At 41.8% G+C, this 21,784-nt stretch overlaps 1 long non-coding RNA gene across 1 annotated transcript in view; it reads left to right on the plus strand.

Annotated features, from left to right (window-relative positions):
• The window catches only part of LOC146397652 (uncharacterized), an 89,753-nt gene extending 68,311 nt beyond the window's left edge, over positions 1-21,442 (plus strand). Inside the window, exons 3-4 of the long non-coding RNA XR_014822650.1 lie at positions 19,712-19,964; positions 20,612-21,442. This is a non-coding gene — a long non-coding RNA (uncharacterized LOC146397652). The remainder of the gene's footprint in view (positions 1-19,711; positions 19,965-20,611) is intronic.
• The last annotated feature ends 342 nt before the right edge of the window (positions 21,443-21,784 follow it).

A 21,784-nucleotide genomic window follows, 5' to 3' on the forward strand; every position in this document is an offset into this window, starting at 1 on the left:
TTAGTGCTAACTCTGCTTCTAGACTTCAGCTCCTTCTTTGTAAAGTGAAGTGTTAAACTCAGTGAACTTTAAAGTGCCTTCTGGCTCTGGGGTTTGACAAAAGCTGTTTGGAGGTAAATAATGGCTTAATTGCTTCCAAAGTGTTTAGATGTGCCCACAACCCATCTGCCATCTGAAATCTTTGACATAGTATGAACTATGGGTCTTGGATCCAGGCATACCTCCGAGGCCCAAGGGCTGTATCCAGCCTGCAGAGATGGTTTTTTTGGCTCACAGTGTTGAAAGGGCACAGAATTTTTAAAAATTAATGTATTTACCAATATTTTAAAATACACATATTTTAAATAAAAATCTGTATTTCTGGATTCTCTTGGAAAATCATAAGATCTGGCAGCACTAGGTCCTCATGTCTGTCCCTTTTGAAGGAGGCGTGGTCTTTCCAGGTGCCCACAGTGCCCCTCAATCCCTACTGACTCAGGACTCTGAATCGGAAAGGCCGCTTCCATCCTCGTTTTTCTTACATTGGGTCTTTTTCATTCGGTCATGCTACCTGTCTGACCCTTGTAAGCCTCCAAGTTTGCAATTTCTGATATAATAAAAGCCGCTTGTTTAGGGCCAGACAGCACCAGTGTATCGTCCGTAAAACTTAGCTTAGTAAAAACACATGGAGGTCCTCAATAAATGTTTGTTGAATGAACTTATCATATTGTTTCTAGCTTCTTACAATGAAAGGCTTGATAGCTCCCGTGTTGCGGGTTTTACTCTGTTCCTTCGTGAGCCTCTCTCCTGTCCCACAAAGACAAAAGGATTGGGTCTGAAGTGAGCCCCTGGCTACCACTAGCCCTCCTCCTGTGCAGCCTTACTCCTGAATAGTCCTGATATTTCCTCAGACTGTGTCAGAGGAGGTTTATCTTAGCCCAACTTCTCACTTGGGAGAGAAGTTGGCAAATATCTCCATGGAGACAGAAAAGGGATTCTGGGCTCCCCTCGCAAATCACTTTTGACGCTCAGTTTAAAACACAAGAGCGTATTTTTCATGTGCCAACCTTCCAAAGACAGAATCCTCATCCTGTTTATTTACACCCTGGGTCTGGATGAGCTGCCAGTAAATACAGAGACGGCAGTTTCTAAAGATGGGTAGTTGGCCGGGGTTGTGGTAAGAAGTATCTACTCATCTACTCGGGTCCTGTGTATTCTTGAGCCTCTACTCCTTTAATATTTCTCTTAGTCTGATGATTCTCTCTTTTGTCAGAGAGAAAACACGCTGTAGGGTAAGGTAGGTGGTTCAAAGAGTAAGCCAAGGACAGTCAATGACCAAAGTAAATAACCTGAGGAAAATAATTAACTGCACATTTTATTTAGAAATAGAATAACCATACACAGATATAGAGAACAAACCACTGGTTACCTGTGGGGAGGGGCAAGTTTTGAGGGGGATTAAGAGGTAGAAACTACTATGTAGAAAATAAATAAGCCACAAGGATATATAGTACAACACAGGGAATATAGCCAATATTTTATAATGACTATAAATGGAAAATAACCTTTGTAAATTATGAATCACTATGTTGTGCACCTGAAAATTATGTAATATAGTACATCCACTGTACCTCAATTAAAAAAAAGAAATAGGATAACCATATAACTTATCATTTAAACCAGGACACTCGGGAGAGTGAGAGGGGGTGCCAACTGGACAGGGCCTTGGGACTACAGGCCTGAATAGGCACTGCCCCAGGAGGATTGGTTTTTATGGTCATCCTATATAACACTCAGACATCTTCATTAAGACAGCCTCAGGCCATGGTTTTCATTCGTGACAAGGCAGGGTGTTTCACAGAAAAAGTATTTGAGCTACTGCCAGCAAAACCTGCTGCAATAGGGAGAAAGAGGTTACAGACCATCAGGAGAGATCTCCAAGCCACTACAGGCGATCCCTCACTTTTGTTGTTGTACACTTTACCTGTTCGTTTGAGGCTGTGTCAAAATCATCTCTCTTGGCTCTCACCTCTACTCTCTCATTTTGGCCTTTATGTCCCTAAGTGTCAAACAAAGTACTTTTGGTACTTTGTTCTTGGGAAGGCAGCAGCAGGTTGGGGGAGAAGGGGGATGCTTTCATGGATGGTGGCAGAAGTAGTAATCATTTATCGTATAAGCACCTATAATGTGCTAGACCCCATTCAAAGGCAGAGGAAACTGATACACAGGGTAGATACACCATAAACAATCCTAACTCTAGCTCTGAAGATAAGTTAGTCATTATGCTAACTGCTGTAACAAATAAACCCCAAATCGCAGGGATTTCATACCACCAAGGTGTGATTCTTGCTCATGTCACAGTCCACTGTGAGTCCAGATGCTCCCCTGAGTATCCCTTCACCAGATGGAACTCAGAGATTCAGGCTCCTTCTATCATCCCTTGCCATCTCAAAAGCATTCTCTTCTAGACAGGAGATCAGGGGGAGAAAGACTGTTGATGATCACACAGGACCTTGGAGCCAGCCCTGAAATTGGTATTCATCAATCCACCCAATTATATTGGCCAAAGTAGTCATATAGCCCTGACCCAACTGTCAGAGAAACTAGGAAATGGAGTCCTTGATCCCAGGAAGAGATGAGTAAGCAGCTGGCCCAGTCTCTGCCCACCTTGCTGTAGTCACCCTTTAACCAACAAATTGAGGCTCAGAGAGGTTAATAACTTACTAAGGATCAAGCATCTAAAGTTGCAGCAGTTGGGATTTAATTGAGGGGTGCCTAACTCTAAAATCCATGTTCTTTCTATTGTAGCTCAACCCATATGATCAGCTCATTTTCCCATAATCAGTAGTTTAAAAGAGAGAAGCCTATCAGCCTAAGATCATTTTCCAAGCCATTATCTGTCTACTTCCCCTGGTTTATGACAGATCGACTTTATATTTGGCTCTTTACACAATCCGCATGGAGGCCAGGACGCTAACCACCAGTAGATCAGGCTTTTCCTCCATGTGGAGATGTTCTCAGTCATGTAAGTCTTCTGTAATTTCTCCCCACAGTATTCTGTGGTTTTTAGCATAAAGAACCTGCACATCTCTCTCTCTCTCTCTCTCTCTTTTTTTTTTTTTTTTTCTTTTTTGTTGTTCTGTGACTAGGGACCAGATCCAAGTCACAGTTGCAACCTAGACCACAGTTACAGCAGCGCTGGAAGATCCTGTACATCTTTTGTCAGATTAATTCCTAAGTGTCTTATAGATCATAATGCTGTTGTATATGGTATGTTTAAATTTCAAAGTCTAATTTTTGTTGCTAGAATATAGAAATAAACTTGATTTTTGTGTATTAAGCTTGACTCCTTCAATATTGCTAAACTCATATTACTTACAATAGCTTTTTTTGTAGATTCCATCATTTGTACATGGATGATCGTGTCATCTGCAAATAAAAACAGCTTTGCTTTTCCCTTTTCAGCCTGGATATCCTTATTTTTCTTTCTTGCCTGATTACCCAGCTGTAACTCCAGGACAATGTTGAGTGGAAGTAGGAAGAGCCAATGTCATTACCTTGCTCCTGGTGTTAGGGGAAAAGAATGTAGTACAATATTAGCTGTGAGGTTTTTTGTACATATTTGTTGTCAGGTTGAGCAAGTTTTCCTCTATTCTAAATTTTCTAAGAGTTTGCTTTTTAAAATCAGGAATGGGAGTTCCCGTCGTGGCGCAGTGGTTAACGAATCCGACTAGGAACCATGAGGTTGCGGGTTCGGTCCCTGCCCTTGCTCAGTGGGTTAAGGATCCGGCGTTGCCGTGAGCTGTGGTGTAGGTTGCAGACACGGCTCGGATCCCGCGTTGCTGTGGCTGTGGTGTAGGCCGGTGGCTACAGCTCCGATTAGACCCCTAGCCAGGGAATCTCCATATGCCGCGGAAGCGGCCCAAGAAATAGCAAAAAGACAAAAATAAATAAATAAATAAATAAAATAAAATAAAATAAAATAAAATAAAATAAAATCAGGAATGGATGTTGCCATTATTGATTGGCCTTTTGGCTAAGATCAAGTGTAGGAATAGATGTTGAATTTTGTCAAATGGCATTTCTGCATTTATTGAGATGATCATATGTTGCTATTGTTGATTTGTTAATATGGTGAATTACATTGGCTGATTTTTCTAATATTAAAAAAAAAACTAGCATTATCCCAGTGGAAAAAATATACTTGGTCATGACGTATTATCTTTTTTTATGCATTTGATAAAATTTAGTTTTGAAATTTTGCATCAGTTTTTATGAAGGGTATCAGTCTGTAGTTTTCTTATACTGTATTTGTCTGGTTTTGGTATCAGGGAAATTCCTAGAATGAGTTGGGATCTCCCCCTCTTCAATATTGTGAAAGAAGACATGCAGTAATAATACCAGGGTATTATTTCATTTAAATGGTTAGCAGAATCTCATTTTGAGTACTATCCTATACTCTATGGATTTAAAAACTCAGAGGAATAGACCTTGTTTGCCTAGCCTTGCCCTGAATCTCGGCCTGCTTGGTCAGGCATCAGTGGATACCCTTCTGGGGTTTTGCCTTCCCTTCTTCCTGAAGAGAGCATGCTGTTTCTATCCTTTAGCCCTGAAAGGGAAAAGGTAATGTGGAGGAGGTGAAAGATGAGGGTTAGGGGTGGGGGTATGACATCTCAATACATACTTTTAAAACCTGAAGTGAAACACATAGAGTTAACCTTTTTTTTTTTTTTTTTTGCCTTTTCTAGGACCACTCCTGCGGCATATGGAGGTTCCCAGGCTAGGGGTCGAATCGGAGCTGTTACTGCTGGCCTGCACCAGAGCCACAGCAACGCAGGATCTGAGCCACGTCTGCAACCTACACCACAGCTCACGGCAACGCTGGATCCTTAACCCACTGAGCAAGGCCAGGGATTGAACCCGCAACCTCATGGTTCCTAGTCGGATTCCTTAACCACTGCTCCACAACGGGAACTCCAAAGTTAACCTTTTAAGATGGAAGTCAGTACCATGTATTCTATTCATAATGTTGGGCAACCACCACCTCTGTCTAACTCCAAAGATTCTCGTCGTCCCGAAAGAGAATCCCATACCCATTAAGCAGTTACTCTCTTGTCTCTGCTCCCTCTATCCCCTGGCTACCTCCAGTCTGCTTTCTGTCACCCTGGATTTACCTATTCTTGATATTTCCTATAAGTGGAGTCATATAATATGTGACCTTTCGTGTCTGGCTTTTTTCATTTCCCACGGTATTTTCAAGGTTCACCCAAAATGGAATATGTACCAGTGCTTCATTCTTTTCTGTGGCTGAGTAATAGTTCATTGTATATATATTATGTACATACCACATTTTGTTTATCCACACATCAGGTTTTGTTGTTGCTGTTGTTGTCATTTTGGTTTTTAGGGCCGCACCTGTGGCATATGGAAGTTCCCAGGCTAGGTGTTGAATTGGAATTGCAGCTGCAGGCCCACACCACAGTTATGCAGATCAGAGCCAAGTCTGCGAGCTACACTATAGCTCCCAGCAACACTGGATCTTTAACTGACTAAGCAAGGCCAGGGATTGAAACTGAATCCTCATGGATACTAATTGGGTTCGTTACTGCTGAGGCACAATGGGGACTCCTCACTCATCAGTTTTTGAACATTTGAGTTGTTTTCACTTTTGGTCTGTTATGAATATCCTGCGATGAACATTTCATGTATAAGTATTTGTTTGGGTACATGTTTTCAATCATTTTGGATACATATTTAGGAATATTGGGCCAGATCATATGATAAATCTGTTTAACTTTTTGAGAAACGGCCAAACTATTTTCCACAGCAGTGGCACCATTTTACATTCTCAATAGCAGTGCATGAGGGTTTCAGTTTCTCCATATCCTTACCAACACTTGTTATTTTTTATTTTCTTTTTTTATGGCTATCCTAGTGGATGTAAAGTGTTGTCTCATTGTGATTTTGAATTGCATTTCCCTAATGACTTATGATGTTAAGTATCTTTTCATGTGCTTATTGGCCATTTGGCATGTAGTCTTTGGGAAAATGTCTGTTTCAGTCCTTTGTCCATTTTTAAATTGGGTTTTTTATCTTTTTGTTCTTGAGTTGTAAGGGCCCTTCAGATAGTCTAGATACTAGAACTTTATGAGATATATAACTTGCAAATATTTTTTCCAATGCTGTAGGCCATTTTTCACTTTCTTTTCAGTTTTGTCTGTTCCTATTAAGAATTCCTCAAGCTCAGAAATTCTTTCCTCGGCTTAGTGCTATTTATTAGTAAGACCATCAAAGGCATTCTTCGTTTCTATTGCAATGTTTTTGATCTGTAACATTTCTCTTTGGGTCTTTCTTAGAATTTCTGTCTCTTTGCTGATATAGCCCATCTGTTCTTGCATGCTGCCTACTTCAGTGTATTCATCATAGTTGTATTAAATTCCCCGTCTGCTAATTTCAATAACCTTGCCATATTTGAGTCTGGTTTTGATGCCTGCTCTGTCTGTTCAAACTGTGTTGTTTGCCTTAGTATGCCTTGTAATTTTTCCTTGATACCTGGATGCAAGGTACTGTGCTAAAGGAACAGATGTAAATAAGCCTTTGGCAATGTGGTGGTAAGATGTGGTACAATGACTGGTCTCAGTCTTTTACCAATAGACTGAGTACAATTACCAGCAGACACAGCACAATTCTGTATACTGTGGAAAATGTCAGTAGATGTAATGTAATACACCTATAGATGTCAACAACACATATTTCTGTTTCCTCCTTCCCCCTTAGATGGGACAGGAGGGCTTGAGTGGGCTCAAGTAGAGTATTTCCACTCTCCCCAGGTCAGCTAGGCTCCAATAAAATCTGACAGGTTAAGCTCTGGTTCAATTTTTACTCCTGAGGGGAGGCCTTGTTGCGAAGAACAGAATGCTCTGGAGTATTTCAAAATGGTCCTTTTCTTCTTCCTGAAGGTGGAAGTATGAGAAAATTTTTCCCCAATAATCACCACTGGGGGCTTGCTTCAGCTCTTGGAAGTAAAATTCACAAGAGTATGGGGACCCCCCACTATGACTGAGTCACCCTGGAGTTTTTCACTCTCACATTGATGAGCCTCCAGAAATTTGTCAATTACAATTATCCGGTTTTCCTTCCCTTGCACTGGGTCCCATGGAGCTTTTTGCTCATGGATTTCTGTTCTTCTAAGTTGTGATTCTCTGGATTTGCTTGTCAGTCTCTCTAGCTGGTGGGCAGCACAAAGGTTTGCCCAGTGACCTCACTTCTCTTACAGATATAAGAAGCGTTGTTCATTTTTCAGTTTGTTTAGCGTTTTACTTGTTAGAACAGAGTGGTTTCTTCTAAGCATCTCATATGCTGGACCAGAGACTGAAACTCTTTTCAGTTTTTTGATAATGTTTTTAATATACAAAAGTTTTTAATTTTGATGAAGTTTCAGTTTATCTATTTTTTATTTTGCTCATGCTTTTGGTGTCATATCTAAGAATTCATCACCATATCCAAAATCATGAAGATTTCCCCTTGCTTTCTTATAAAAGTTTTAGGATTTAATTCTTACGTTTTGTTCATGGGTCTATTTTGAGTTAATTTTTGTACATAGCATGAGGTAGGGGGTCCAACTTCATTTTTTTGCATGTGGATATCTAGTTGTCCCAGCACTGAATGCATATCTTTTAATATGAGTTTGCTTAAAAAAAAAAAAAAACAGCTATAGGAATAGATTGTCCATTCAAACTTAAAAATAATAGTTTAAATAGAAAAGATATAATCCCTGTAGCAAGAGAAGCATACTGATAATGTGGACAAGATTATGAACTCAGATATTTGACTGCTTGTGTTTGAATTCTTGATTTTCCACGTACAAGCTGATTGGTGTTGGGCACATTTCCATGCCTTAGTTTTCTCATATATAAAATTAGGAAAGGAGTTCCCAGGTGGCTCAGCAGGTTAAGGACCTGGCACTGTCACTTCAGTGGCGAAGGTCACCGCTGTGGTGGGAGTTCAATCCCTGGTCTGAGAAATTCTGCATGCTTCGAGCATGGCCAAATAAATAACTAAAATAAAAATACAATTCAAAAAAATAAATAAAATAAAATTAGGATAGTAACAGTATCTACTTCACAGAGCCATTATGAGAATTAGATAAATGAATACACATAAAGTACAGTGCCTGGCTATTAGTAAGCCCTATATGAGTATTTAAAAAATAACTGAATAAATAAAATTTGAAACTCCAAGTATTCCAATTAATGTCCATTCCTCAGGCACTAACTTTTTCAGACAAGCAAGACCTGAGTATAGTAAATCCTCTCTCTGCCATGAATGTGGTTCTGACCGCCATGGCCCAGTTTCCTGTTGGTTCAGTCTCCCTGTACTCCATGCAATCCCTAGACACACTTAACTTACTTGAGTCATTTCCAAATGTGATGCTAACAGAGCTGCACACAGTGTAAGTGTGGGCCCTGAGGTATGTAGCTTTGTTCCAACTGTGAGACCTGGAGTGTGTTTGTATACACATGCTTTAGTTTATCATAAATGTGAATGAAAAAATTGACAGGAGTTCCTGTCATGGCGCAGTGGAAATGAACCCAACTAGGAACCATGAGGTTGCGGGTTCAATCCCTGGCCTCGCTCAGTGGGTTAAGGATCCAGCGTTGCTGTGAGCTGTGGTGTAGGTCACAGATGCGGCTTAGATCCCTCATTGCTGTGGCTGTGGCGTAGGCCGGCAGTAACAGCTCCGATTTGACCCCTAGCCTGGAAACCTTCATATGCTGTGGGTACAGCCCTAAAAAGACCAAAAAAAAAAAAAAAAAAAAAAAAAAGAAATTTGACAGATCCTCATAGGTACCTCAAGAAACCCCAAAGTGTGTACTTGGACACATGGTTGTCAAAGTGTGATCTATAGATCTCTTGGGGTCCCTGAGACCTATTAGGGGTCTCTACAAATTTGAAACCATGTTCACAATTCTGTGTACCATGGGAAATGTCAATAGATGTAATCCACATAAACCAAAACTGGCCAGACAAACAAGCATTAAAGTCAACACTAGTTGTTAGCATCTGAGATTTAAAGTGAATTGAGTCCTGGGAGTTCCTGTCATGGCGCAGTGGAAACAAATCCAACTAGGAACCATGAGGTTTCGGGTTCAATCCCTGGCCTCGCTCAGTGCGTTGGGGATCCGGTGTTGCCGTGAGCTGTGGTGTGGGTCACAGACACAGCTCTGATCTGGCATTGCTGTGGCTGCAGCATAGGCCAGCAGCAACAGCTCCGATTAGACCCCTAGCCTGGGAACCTCCACATGCTGCAGGTACTGCCCTTAAAGAAAAAAAAAAAAAGACAAAAGACAAATAAATAAATAAAGACAAAAAAAAAAAAAAATTTGTGCTTTCCAGATGAGGTTAGTTTCTTTACCTGCTGGGACTGGAATCAGTCCCTTTCCCAACAGCCTGTTGGGAATCCATCTGTTAGAAGCAGCCTGTCCGTCCTTACCTGGAAACTTCCCTGTAGCCTGTGAAATGGTGTTTGTCATTGCTCTAAAGCTTCACCTTTGGTGGGCACCTCCTTTGGATCATGAGATGCCAACACAAGAGTGTAATTAATTGCTTGACTGCTATAAACCACAGACCCGTTGGCCTTCAACACCAAGATGTGGATATTCTCATTTTCCCTCTACCCAGTGGCATTTTTAGTGTGGTTTAATCATGTTTAATCCCTCTGCCCAGGCCTCTTGCAACTCCACTCTTAATACTAATTTCTGTATCAGTCAAGTTTCGTATGATTATAAAGATTTCTTTTGATATGGGATATTTATAGGAAGATGCACAGGATTAAAGGACCAACAAGAGAAGTCACCTTCCTAGCTGCCCAGTCACTCTGGGCCCAGGTGCTGTGAAGGGTGAGAAATGCAAAAGCTCAGGAATGTCTAGGTTACAACCTTAGTTGAGAGATCTGCCCTGGCATTTACACCTCCTAAAATAGAGAATTCGACTGAGTCAGGTGGCCAGCATCCAAGTGAAGTGGCTCTACTGGGAAGTGACTCATGCCAGCCCTCCCCACAGTGTTTAGCTTTCTGGATACTCAGTCAGTTCGTGGGCCCATAGTTTCAGGTGAGGTCACCAGGGTTGTACCTCTAAGTTCACTTGGCCGGAGCACAGCAACTGATGCAGACAGAGCCTGTTCAAGTTCCTTTTGTTGAAGGGTACCTCTCAGCCAGGCACGTAGGAAGATGTCATAAATAAACCCCCTCAGCCACTCCAGTACAACAATCTTCAGGGGGCATTTAAAAAAAAAATCCCTTACAGCTAATGTCCTGGTGGCTCTCTTTAAAATAATGACACCAACTTTGAGGCAATTTGTAGTTCAGAGAATTGATTTTTCCATTTCTCTGTCTGTCACTGAGGAGCTTATTGAGAAGAAACATAGGCTCCAGCTCTAACTTCCTTGACAGTTCTTATATGTGACTTATGAAGAGCATCCCAAAGCCATGATAACGTTTAAAGATGCCAAATGAAATAACTCCTAATTAAGTGTCTGTAAATATGGACTGTTTTTCCTGAACTGTGCCCCACAGGAGAATGCTTCTGAAAAATGTTCACGGATAAACAGCAAGAAGAAGGAAGGAAGGAAGGAAGGAAGGAAGGAAGGAAGGAAGGAAGGAAGGAAGGAAGGAAGGAAGGAAGGAAAGAAAGAAAGAAAGAAAGAAAGAAAGAAAGAAAGAAAGAAAGAAAGAAAGAAAGAAAGAAAGAAAGAAAGAAAGGAAGAAGGAAAGAAAAAGAAAAAGAAAATGAAAAAATTTAAATTCATGGTCACAAAACTTTAGGAAGATTTTGTTTACTACAGGGACCCCCTCTTGGAGATTCACTCTCCAGTCAGCATATTCAAAGCCCCAAGAAATTTTATTATAAAGAAATATGTTTTAATTGTAATTAACTAAGCATTTCCCAAATTTATTTGAACACATAAAAGCTTTTAATCAAAAGCTTTGCTTCACGCTTCCCCAGATCCCAATTTTAGGGTGTATTGATCTATATACATTTTAGATCAATGAGTTATTTTTAAAAATGTGTTAAGACTTATATGAAACAGGATAGTGTGGAGGCCTTGCCTTAAATTAAGTCCTCGGGAATTGAACTCTGAGATAAGCACTGGTGTGTAGGAAGGTCACTGAGTCAAGTCCCCAGGATTAACACCTGTAAGGAGTTAAGACCTGGCATTGGACAGTGGGAGAGCTTGAACTGAGTTGTAGTCACCCCACAGGCCTCACCATTATAGGGCATCTCTGCAGCTGTGATGGTCCCCAGAGCTGTCCCATCTCAAGGCAAGGGGCCGCATTCCTACCCCTCATCAGCAGGCTGCCTCCACGGCAGGGGTGTGATCTTGAGTTAGAAGGCACTCTTCCACTGAATAATTATGGGGGAGGATGCAGCTGGAATTTCCAGCTCCTAGAGAGAGCATCACAGCTGGAAGATTGAACCCCTCACTTCTAAAAAGGGCATCTGAGGGAAGCACCCTGGTGTCCGTAACGGCCCACCGTGTGCCGCCTGGATCCATCTGCTCTGTACAGCAAGTTCTTGGAACAGTGCCTCCAGAATTCTGGTTGGGTTTTTTTTTTTTCCCTTGGGGAATCTTATAGAGAAAGGAAATGGAGGAACAATGCAGGCTTCTGTAGAGGTTGCAACCAATAGGCATCGTCTCCTTCCTTCACTACCATGTAGATTCCCCTCATTCACAGCTGGCAACTCTGTTGATCTAGGTGGCTTACCCGATGTGGTGACCAGCCTCATGGCCATGACTGCTGCACTTCTATTTATTATCAAAATTGGATGCCAAACATTTTCGTCTTGCGTCCATTGGGCGAGAACAGACCTACTTCCTCCTTATAATTGAGCCAATTACCTGCCAGGATGTTCTCTTAGCACAAGGAATCAAATGTGGCCCCCTGCAAGCCATAGCAAAAAAATTAATGGGAAACTTACTGGGTTCCCTGTTGGGAGCATTTTCTTTCTGAAAACCAGAACCCCTAAACTCAAGGTTCAGAGAAACACAAATTCCACAAGGAGTGATGATGAGTGGGCAATTCCTAATCCTGCCCTTTGGTTGCTGGACACATGAATTCTCCCTGCTGGGTGCACAGCACCATGTTATGGCAGTTGGTTTATAGCTTTCAAACTTTTAGTCTCAGGACCCCTTTACTCTTAAAAATTGTTGAGGACCCCCACAGAGCTTTTGTTCACGTGGATGATAACTATTAATATTGTATTAGAATTAAAAATGGAGAACATTTTGAAATGCTCCTTTTCATGTGAAGATAGCAGTGAGGAACACATGACACTTTAACGGAAATAACATCTTTGCATAATTATTATGAACTTACTTTCTACCTCGTGGAACCCTGAGATCCATCCTGACTATGAAGGAGAATGATAAGAGACAAAATTTGTTAAGTGAATTTTACTTGCTTTGGCTTAGAGCCCTTGAGTCTTAAAAGAAGCTATGGAATGTGTTAAAACGTCAGTAAACTTTGTTCCACTTAAAGGGCTTGTATCCTTGATTTACTGATTAATGCCTTTGCCAACAATGTGAAGAGGTGTTCTTCATTTTCTGTGTAATCTGCCTATACAGCAAAAATTCTTTATGTTAACTTTTTTATATCCTTGATTTTTTAGGAAAAAAATCTCAGTTATGAAAGAAATTACATATACTTTACAATCATGTTACTTTGTATATATATATTTTTAAAATGTATTCTTGTTTTGATTCATTAAAGAACTATCATTTCAGGCACCCATGATCCCATCTTAATCAAATGTCCATATCTCCTCTAACAACTTTTTGATTTTTGCCTTCCCCACATCGATCTAAATATGGACAGAAAGAAAGAGAGAGAGAAAGAAAGAGAGAGAGGAAGGAAAGAAATATTTTGGGATATCTTTTACACTGAAATCTATTTTGAGATTTCTCAGAGGGCCCCCTGGAAAAATCTCAAAGATTTGTGTTCTGTCACCTTATAAAAAGAGAGATGCTAGGAGTCCCCGTCTTGGCTCAGTGGTTAACGAATCTGACTAGGAACCATGAGGTTGTGGGTTCAGTCCCTGGCCTTGCTCAGTGGGTTAAGGATCTGGCGTTGCCGTGAGCTGTGGTGTAGGTTGCAGACGCAGCTCAGATCCCGCGTTGCTGTGGCTCTGATGTAGGCCAGTGGCTACAGCTCCAATTAGACCTCTAGCCTGAGAACCTCCATATGCCGTGGGAGCGGCCCAAGAAATGGCAAAAAAAAAAAAAAAAAAAAATAAGAGAGAGAGAGATGCTAGAAATAATTAGGGCTTTTTTTTTTTTTTTTTTCAACATGTTACTACTGTAAAGTTTCATGGGGAAAAAATGTCAGATCAGAAGAGACACTCAGCCTTCCCTAGGTTAAATTCAAATAGGTAAAATATTAATATAAAGATTTCAGAAATTATATAAATCATGGGAATTCTCTGGATGTTTGTCAGTGTCCTCACTTTCCATGATAGGTTTTAACTTCAGAGGAAACATTGAGTAGACTCTGTTTCATTTGCTTATATTTGTCAGAATCCTAGTGATGCTTTGCCTGATGTTAGACAGCAAGAATAATACAGCATTATCCATAATTTCTGTTATTGTTTAATGTGTTTGTCACAGTCTTTTAAAAAATTTTTAAAAATTGATTTATTTTTTAGCTGCCCCATGGCATATGGAGTTCCCCAGGCCAGGGATCAGATCCTAGCTGCAGTTGTGACCCTAGCTGCAATTGTTACCCAAGCCGTAGCCGTGGAACACCAGATGCTTAACCCACCCACCATACCAGGCTGGGGATTGAACCTGCATCCCAGGACTCCTAAGATGCCGCTGATCCTATTGCACCACAGCGGGAACTCTGTCATGGTCTTTTAAATTTGAATCTATTATCTTCTGTGACTTTGGTTTTCAGTTGGAGATGCACATCAGACTTCCCTATAGAGTTTTATAAAAATACAACAATCTAGGACCTATGCCAGATTTACTGAATCTCTTCGTATTTCTGGTATATTTTTACTCCTGGTATATTCTTGGTATATTATGTCTCAAGATTATTGTGCTATATCTCAAGGTTTTTGCTCTATAAAGTTATGTTTATCCATTTTTGTAGATCAAACATTCTCTGACTTCTCTGAAAATAGGCTTCCTCATTATTCTTAGAGACATATTGTCTAAAACTTGTTTTGCAATTGCTTTATCATCTTGTTATGCATGCTACAGAAGCAATCACATTTTCTTGGCAGTTACATTATTCTTATTACAAACTCTCATTAGACCTCTACATCTGAAAAGTATCAGTAATAAATTAAACCACAGCCATTTTTTCTATGATTTATTTTATTTTATTTTTTTTGTCTTTTTAGAGCCACACCCATGGCATATGGAAATTCCCAGATTAGGGTTCAAATTGGAGTTGTAGCTTCTAGCCTACACCACAGCCATAGCAATGCAGGATCTGAGCTGTGTCTGTGACCTACACCAAGCTCATGGCAATACCGGATCCTTAATCCACTGAGCAAGGCCAGGGATCGAACTTGCGTCCTCGTGGATCCTAGTTGGGTTTGTTACTGCTGAGCCATGACAGGAACTCCCATTTCTCTGTGATTTAAGATGGTTTTTATTATCTCTGATGCTTGCCTAAAGGCTCTGCTGTCAGCTATAGACCTGAGTTTGTGTCTTCAACAAAGATGGACAATCTCAGAGCTCCATGGAAAAGGACTATCAGGTACTGCAAACTGTTGACACTTCAAAGAGTAGACTCTTGGATGCACACTTCTGATACATCATTTGGACAACTTTCAGGCCATACCAGATTGGGTTATGATTTCTAGACCTCTTTTTCATTAAAAAGCATATAGGCTCATAAGACTGCTAACTCAAGATCCAGCAGAACAGGAATGAATTACACAGGACTGAATGAACTCATGAGAATTTTTTTTTTTTTTTTTTTTTTTTAGGGCTCTGCCCACGACACATGGAGGTTCCCAGGCTTGGGCTCTAATCAGAGCCACAGCTGCCAGCCACAGCCACAGCCACAGCAACACCAGATCTGAGCTGGGTCTGCAACCTACACCACAGCTCATGGCAATACTGGATCTTTAACCCACTGAGCGAGGCCAGGGGTCAAACCTGAATCCTCATGGATACTAGTCAGATTCATTACCGCTGAGCCATGATGGGAACTCCTGCAATGTCATATTTGAGAATGGTACCTATTTGATGGAACTTAGGAGGCCAGTGCTCCTAAAGTCTTCCCAGGATAACTGGCCTGGTATCTGGTTCACTGGGTCTCAACCTGAGGCCAAAGCTCACTTAGGTGTACTGGGAGCTCCTTCCTGGCTATTGGCTGGAGACCATGCCACATGGGCCTCTCCAGATGACTCTCCTCATGACCTGGAAACTGACCGGCCTTGTCATCAGGAAGGTTCGGGGGGCCAGTGGGGGAATGAGGAGGAAGTCCCAATGCTTTTTATGACCTAGTCTCAGAGTCACACTGTCACTTCTGCCTTATTCTATTTGCTAAAAGTGAGTCACTAAGTCCAGCCCACACTCAAGGGGAGGAGAATAAAGCTCTACTTCTTGAAGGAAGGAGTATCGAAGAATTTGTGGACACATTTTGAAATCCATCCCGAGGACTTCCAAAGCCCTGGCCATTCCATCATTCTAGGCTCTACCCTCACACTTGGGTAACTGTACAATTCAGTGGATAAAACAGTCTGTAAACAAATAGCAATAAAACAGGCTGTGATTGTGCGCTATGATAGAGGCACAAAGAGTGCCAAGAAAGGTCATTAAGTCCAAATGGAATGATCAAGGGACTTCACAAAGGATGTGCCATTTGACATGAGTGTTGAAGAATGAGAGGATTTTAATGGTCTAAGATTCGAAGCCAGAAGGAGTGAGGGTGGTCAGTGAAGTGAGCAAGGCAAGTGTTGGTTTGGGGTTGGGGGGTGAGGGGTGGGCAGTACCTGTTGGCCCTGGGGAGATGAGAACAATACCGTCACTGAAAACTATCAAAATAAAATAATGAATATTTAACTTTAAAGAAGAGAATGGGGTAGGATTATGCATCAGGGAGAATGTGGGAGAGAGAAGCCTGGTTGGAGCTAGACAATGGGAAGCCTCGTATGTCAGTCAGGACAGGAGAAATCCAGGGAAGTTTTCCAAGTGGGTCGGTATGGTTACCTCTGTGCTTTAGAAGATCAGCTGGGTGATTGTGTGAAGGTCAGGTCTGAAGGGGAGAGGTTAGAGGTGGGATGGCCAAGAGGCAGGTTTCTGAGACCAACAAGCATCTTGCTTGCCCCACAGCGCAGCTCAGGGGCGCCCCACCTGGGCTGCATGCTGGAAACACTTGGGGGGCTTCTTAGACCTGGTGCCCAGCCTCGCCTCCCCACCCCCGAGAGGTTCTGATTTAATTATTCAGAAGTGGATGTATGTACCCAGGCTGAGAAAAACACCATGACACAGAGAATAGAGTGTCAAGGTGAGAAGGGGCATCTAGGCAACATGTGACTATTGCCCCTTCTCGCCTCATTTTCTGAATTTCTGTTCTACCTCCTTGGGTCCTTGTCCCTCAGTTCTCTGTGTTTATATTACTTTTAAGGTCCTCTTGGAAGTAGCCCTGTTTTTGTTTGACTATTCTGGTCCCCAAAGTGCTTCAGGTGCTCAAACTGCCTATCTTCTCCCACGACTCAGTAAGCTTCCATTTCCTCAGAGCAGCTGATATCAAATAGGTATTAAAAGGACTGCAAGCCAGTCAGACTAATTCACACTGAAATGGGAGTGACTGATGACCTGATCAGCCCCCTAAGGGTATTTGATTTTTAAATTTATTTCTAACCTTCTAGAAACATAATTTTACACTCAGAAAAGTTACAAGAAAAAATAAAAGATTTTCTATATACTCTCTTTTGAAATTCCTTTGTATTATTCTTTCTTTACACACACACACACACACACACACACACACACACGTTTTAATTTTCTGAACCATTCTGGAGTAAATTTCAAGCTTATCTGCAAATGCTTCAGTGTACATCTCCTAAGAACAGACATTCTCCTACATCCATAGTACACTGGCCAAAATTAGTACCTTAATGTTGATATACAATCTATCATCTAATCTACAGGCTCAACTTTACTGATTATCTCAATAATATAGAAACACAACAACAACATCTCTACCCCCTTTCCTTTCTGGTCCAAGATGCGACACTCGATTGTGCATTGCATTCAGTCTTTATGCCTCTAGTTGCATCCAACCTGGGACATTTCCACAGTCTTCCCTTGATTTCCACCATCTTGATATGTCCGAAGAGCTTAGGATGACCGCTTTGCAGGCTGTCTTTCATGTGGGGCTTGTCTGATGCCTTCCTTACAATTAGATTCAGGTACACATCTCTGGTAGGAATGCCCCTGAAGTGATGCTGCATTCTCTGTGTATCCTATCAGGTGCCATGCAGTGTCCACTCCACCCATCCATCGTGCTGTTAACTTCTACCATTTGGTTCAGCTGGTTTCTGTGATTCCTCAGTAAAGTTAATAAGTGTGTTGTTAGTAATTAGGAAGAATTTTGTAGGAAAATACCATGAGACCATACACGTGTCTAGTTCCTCAGCAAACTTTCACCCATTTGTCTGGCATCCATTATGATTCTGGCCTTAATTCACCATCACTGTGATCACCAAATGGTGATTTTCTTTTGCTTTGCTTTGCTTTGCTTTGCTTCCTTCCTTCCTTCGCCAGATTTCATCATGCAGAAATTCCCAGAACAGGGATTGAACCTGAGCCACGGTAGTGACAAAACTGAGTCCTTAACTGCTAGGTCACCAAGGAACTCCACAGTTTTCTAATTTTATCATTTTTTTCTACACCTATTAATTGGCTTCTACCATAAGGGAGAGATTTTCCTTCTCTTCCATTTATCTATTTATTTAAACATGGACTTGTGAATTCCTATCACATTTAATAGGCTGTAATAAGTTTGTATCATTATTTTGATGCCCCAAATTAGCTCAGATTTGACTGAAGAGAACTGCGTCAAGCTGGCTGGATCATTTAATTTTTAAATGAGGTCAATTTTACATTGAAATATGTCTCCAAATAGTACATTAGAGTCTTAAGAGCAAATGAAGAGGAAAGTTTAGGCAGCATGCCAGAGGGTGATGGTGAACAGAGTAGCCTTTACTGATCAGGACATCCCAATCTGTTCCAACTTCTCAGAGCTTCTTCCTTCTTCCCTATCCTAAAATGGCATAATGCTGGAGCTTGGAGGGAACTTAGAGATCATCAGCTCTATGGTTCCCAAATTGGCTTATGCTGCGCACTATGTGACCACAACCCTTGGAGAGTGGGCTCGACAGAACAGGCACCCCCTCCTTCACCCACCCCAGGGATTCTGATTCAAAGGGCAGGCCCAGGTAGGTGGGCATTTTTGTGAATTTATAGAGCCCCCAGCACCCCCTTACCCATACCCTTCTATTACAGGAGAGGAATCAGGGGTTCAGGGAGGGATATCATCATGCTCTAGATCACACTGTAGGTGACAGAACAAGCAGGAAACTAGAGGCCTCTTGGCTAATCAGGGCCTGCTTTTTGACTGTGTTGTGCTGCTACCTTCCAGATCTTTGAAAGCTCTAAGGTTTTCAACCCTCACTGCTGTAAAAATGAGGAATTTACTGGCAGGATGGACAATGTCTAAGTTAAGTGTTTGTAAACAGGAGGCTGTCTCCACTTTTTTTACTTGATAATTACCTGCAATGTAGTTTGTTTATTTTAAACCTCCAGAGTTTCATCATTGTAAATTGAAAATAATACTCATTTCTTCAGTTGTTAATAAACATTAATTTTAGAGATACTGTGTAGAAAGACATGGTATTTCTACTAGCGTTTGCTGACACTTTTGTTAGAGAATGCATTAACTACTCCCCTGCCCCCAAACACTTGCACTCATGCACACGCACACATACACACACTGCACCTACCTCAGCTTCCTGAAGAGGATGGGCTCTCCTGATGTTATGAGAGAAGGTGAAGCTAAGATGGTGATTTGGAGGGGGATCATCCAGACCCTAGAGACAGAAAGAGTGACTGATGAGTCTGTATTGCCCTAGACAAGGTAAACTTACTTAAGCTACTCACTGGGGATGGAGTAAGGCAATGACTCCTCCTGTGTTTTGGAGTAACTTTAACAAAGGAGCTTGGCATCTCTGCTAATTAAAAACTTCTGGTAATAACATAAAGCAATTGTGTAGTAATTCAGCATTTAAGAACTTGTGGTGGTCTAAAATAAATCCTCAAAACTCTTTAAATCTTCTCCCTTCAAAGCAGCCTAATTTCTCTCTTGAGTGTGGAATCTTTACTTTTTAAATTTTTATTTTATTTTTCTTTTTTGGCCACTCCCCAGCATATGGAATTCCTGGGCCAGGGATCAGATCTGAGCCATAGTTGTGACCTATGCCACAGCTGCAGCAGTGCTGGATCCATTAACCCAATGTATCAGATTGGGATTGAACTTGCATCTTGGCACGGCAGGGACGCCACTGATCCTGTTGCACCACAGCAGGAACTCTGGGAATCTTTACTTTTAATCAGTAGAATGTAGCAGAAATGATAGAATATGCCTTCTCAGGGTAGGTTGTAAAAGACATGCACTTCTCTTTTGCTCTTTCTTTGGGATCGTGTACGCTGCAGGAAGCCAGCTGCCATGTCAGGACACTCAAGCAGCCCTACAGAGAAGCTCATATAGAGAGAAACAGAGTCTTCTCTCCCACAGCCATGTGAGAAAGCCATGTGGGGAACAGATCCTCCAGGCCAACAGATGACCATGTGACCTCTAGGCTGCAGCCCCATGGGAGATCCTGAATCCTTCTCTCTTTTTCATGACTGCCCTTCAGAGCCACCTAGCTGAGCTGCCTCTGAACTCCTGACCCACAAACATGGCAAGGTAATGAAAATATATTGTTTAAGCCATTAGGTTGTGAGGTATTTTGCTGCATAGCAATAAATAACTAATACAGGGCTCATACTCTTTTCCATGGTAACCATGACAACAGGTGATCTAGGCTCAGTTTGAACGCTCACATTGACAGAGAGCTTGCTTCCTCCCAGACAGCCCAATGCATGGCTGACCATTCTGAATGTTACCTGGGTTGCTCTTTCTGGACAGGTTTTGGCTTCCTTAAAACGTCCATCTCTGGTTCAAGGTGTGCCCTTTGAAGCCAAGGTGAATCCCCTTCAGATATGTGAAGTCAGTCGTTACATCTTACCACCCTTCCCCTGCCCCATGTCCTCTTCACTGGCTAAAGGAATCAGGAGGGGAAGCAGTAATATTTTGAGGGGCTTGGGAAAAGAGACATTATCTGGAAATAGACCACAGTCTTTCAGGTGCCAACCCAAGAAGGACTGGATTCTAAGAGGCCTTGGGAAATGGCTGCCACCTATCCTAAATCACTAGGTAATAATTACAGCAGTAACACTAGTAATAATTATTAACACTAGCATAGCACATACTGTGTGGAAGGTTCTATTCTATGTGTTTTATGTGTGCTAAGTCATTTAATACTCACAACAGCTTATTGTTCCTTTTCACAGATGAGGAAACTACGGTGGTTACAACTTGCCCAAGGTCCCACAGCTAGTACATGGCAGAACAGTATTTATAGCCGTTATATTGTAATCATGACTCAGTACTGCCTTCCCTGCCATGTTTAGCTCATTTCAGAGCTGCTTTGAAAGCTGTATGGAAACAAAAATAATAGTTATCATTTATTGAGCATCTGTTATGTGTCAGGGCCTGGGCTGAGTGCTTTGCATGCACGAGAAAAATTCAAGCTCACAGTCAATGGAATGGTTTGTTAAACATTTATTTATCATGTGCTGCCACTTTCCTGGCCCATCTGGGATCATAGCAGTGATTTAAGTTTGGGTCCTACTCAAGAATTTTTCAGTCCTGGATGAATAAATAATTATACTTTCAGGTGGCAGTTAATAAATGCTCTAGCTAGAACAATGACACACAGACAGGGAGGTGGGGGTATGGATGGGACTTGAGCAGGCTTCTTTTGTAGGCAACATTTGAGCTAGTTTTTGAAGAATGACACCATTGTGGAAGATGGGGGTGGGAGAACATTCTAGGGGGAGAGGCAGCACAAGAACTAAGGTGAAGATAAGGAAGTTATGTTTTACCTGCAGATGAAACAATGAGATGGAATGATGGGCATGTACTGGAGGTGTTTTTAGCCTAATTCCATGTCTACCAGGTGGTTTTATAAGGGCTGGGGTCTTGAGGCTGCCATTTGTTTGTGATTGCAGCAAACCCACATCAGGCTGTAAAGGCTAAGGTCCTGTGAGGCCTTCGCTTCATCTACAAGCAAATGAAAACTGTCAGATCCTCAGATCCCCCAGGACACTCATTTATCACCGGTGAGAAATACTGATATTAATAAACCCTTCTGCCTGGTACAATTTCTTGTCATCACCCCCCACCACCAGTTTCTATTTGGAGACTAAAACTGGCAGCAAACAGAGCTTCACACCTCTTGCAGACCTGTTGGGTAAACACATGCAAACACTCACAGCAACCATTTCACAGCTAATGAATGAGAGGTGAAGGTGTCTGGCTGCTCAGCAGGAGACCTGAGAGCAGCTTCTGCTTGGATCCCTCTCCCCTGGGCCTGGCAGCAATGGACAAGATGCGACCCACCCCCACTTCCTGCAAGTAAAGTGCCTAAATGCACTGGGACTAAGTCTGGACTCTGGTACCCA

Source organism: Sus scrofa, chromosome 13 (assembly GCF_054392235.1).
Source record: "Sus scrofa isolate SSC_HxYL_T2T_F1_AM1 chromosome 13, Sscrofa_HxYL_maternal_Yorkshire_Landrace_v2.0, whole genome shotgun sequence".
Lineage (NCBI taxonomy): Eukaryota > Metazoa > Chordata > Mammalia > Artiodactyla > Suidae > Sus > Sus scrofa.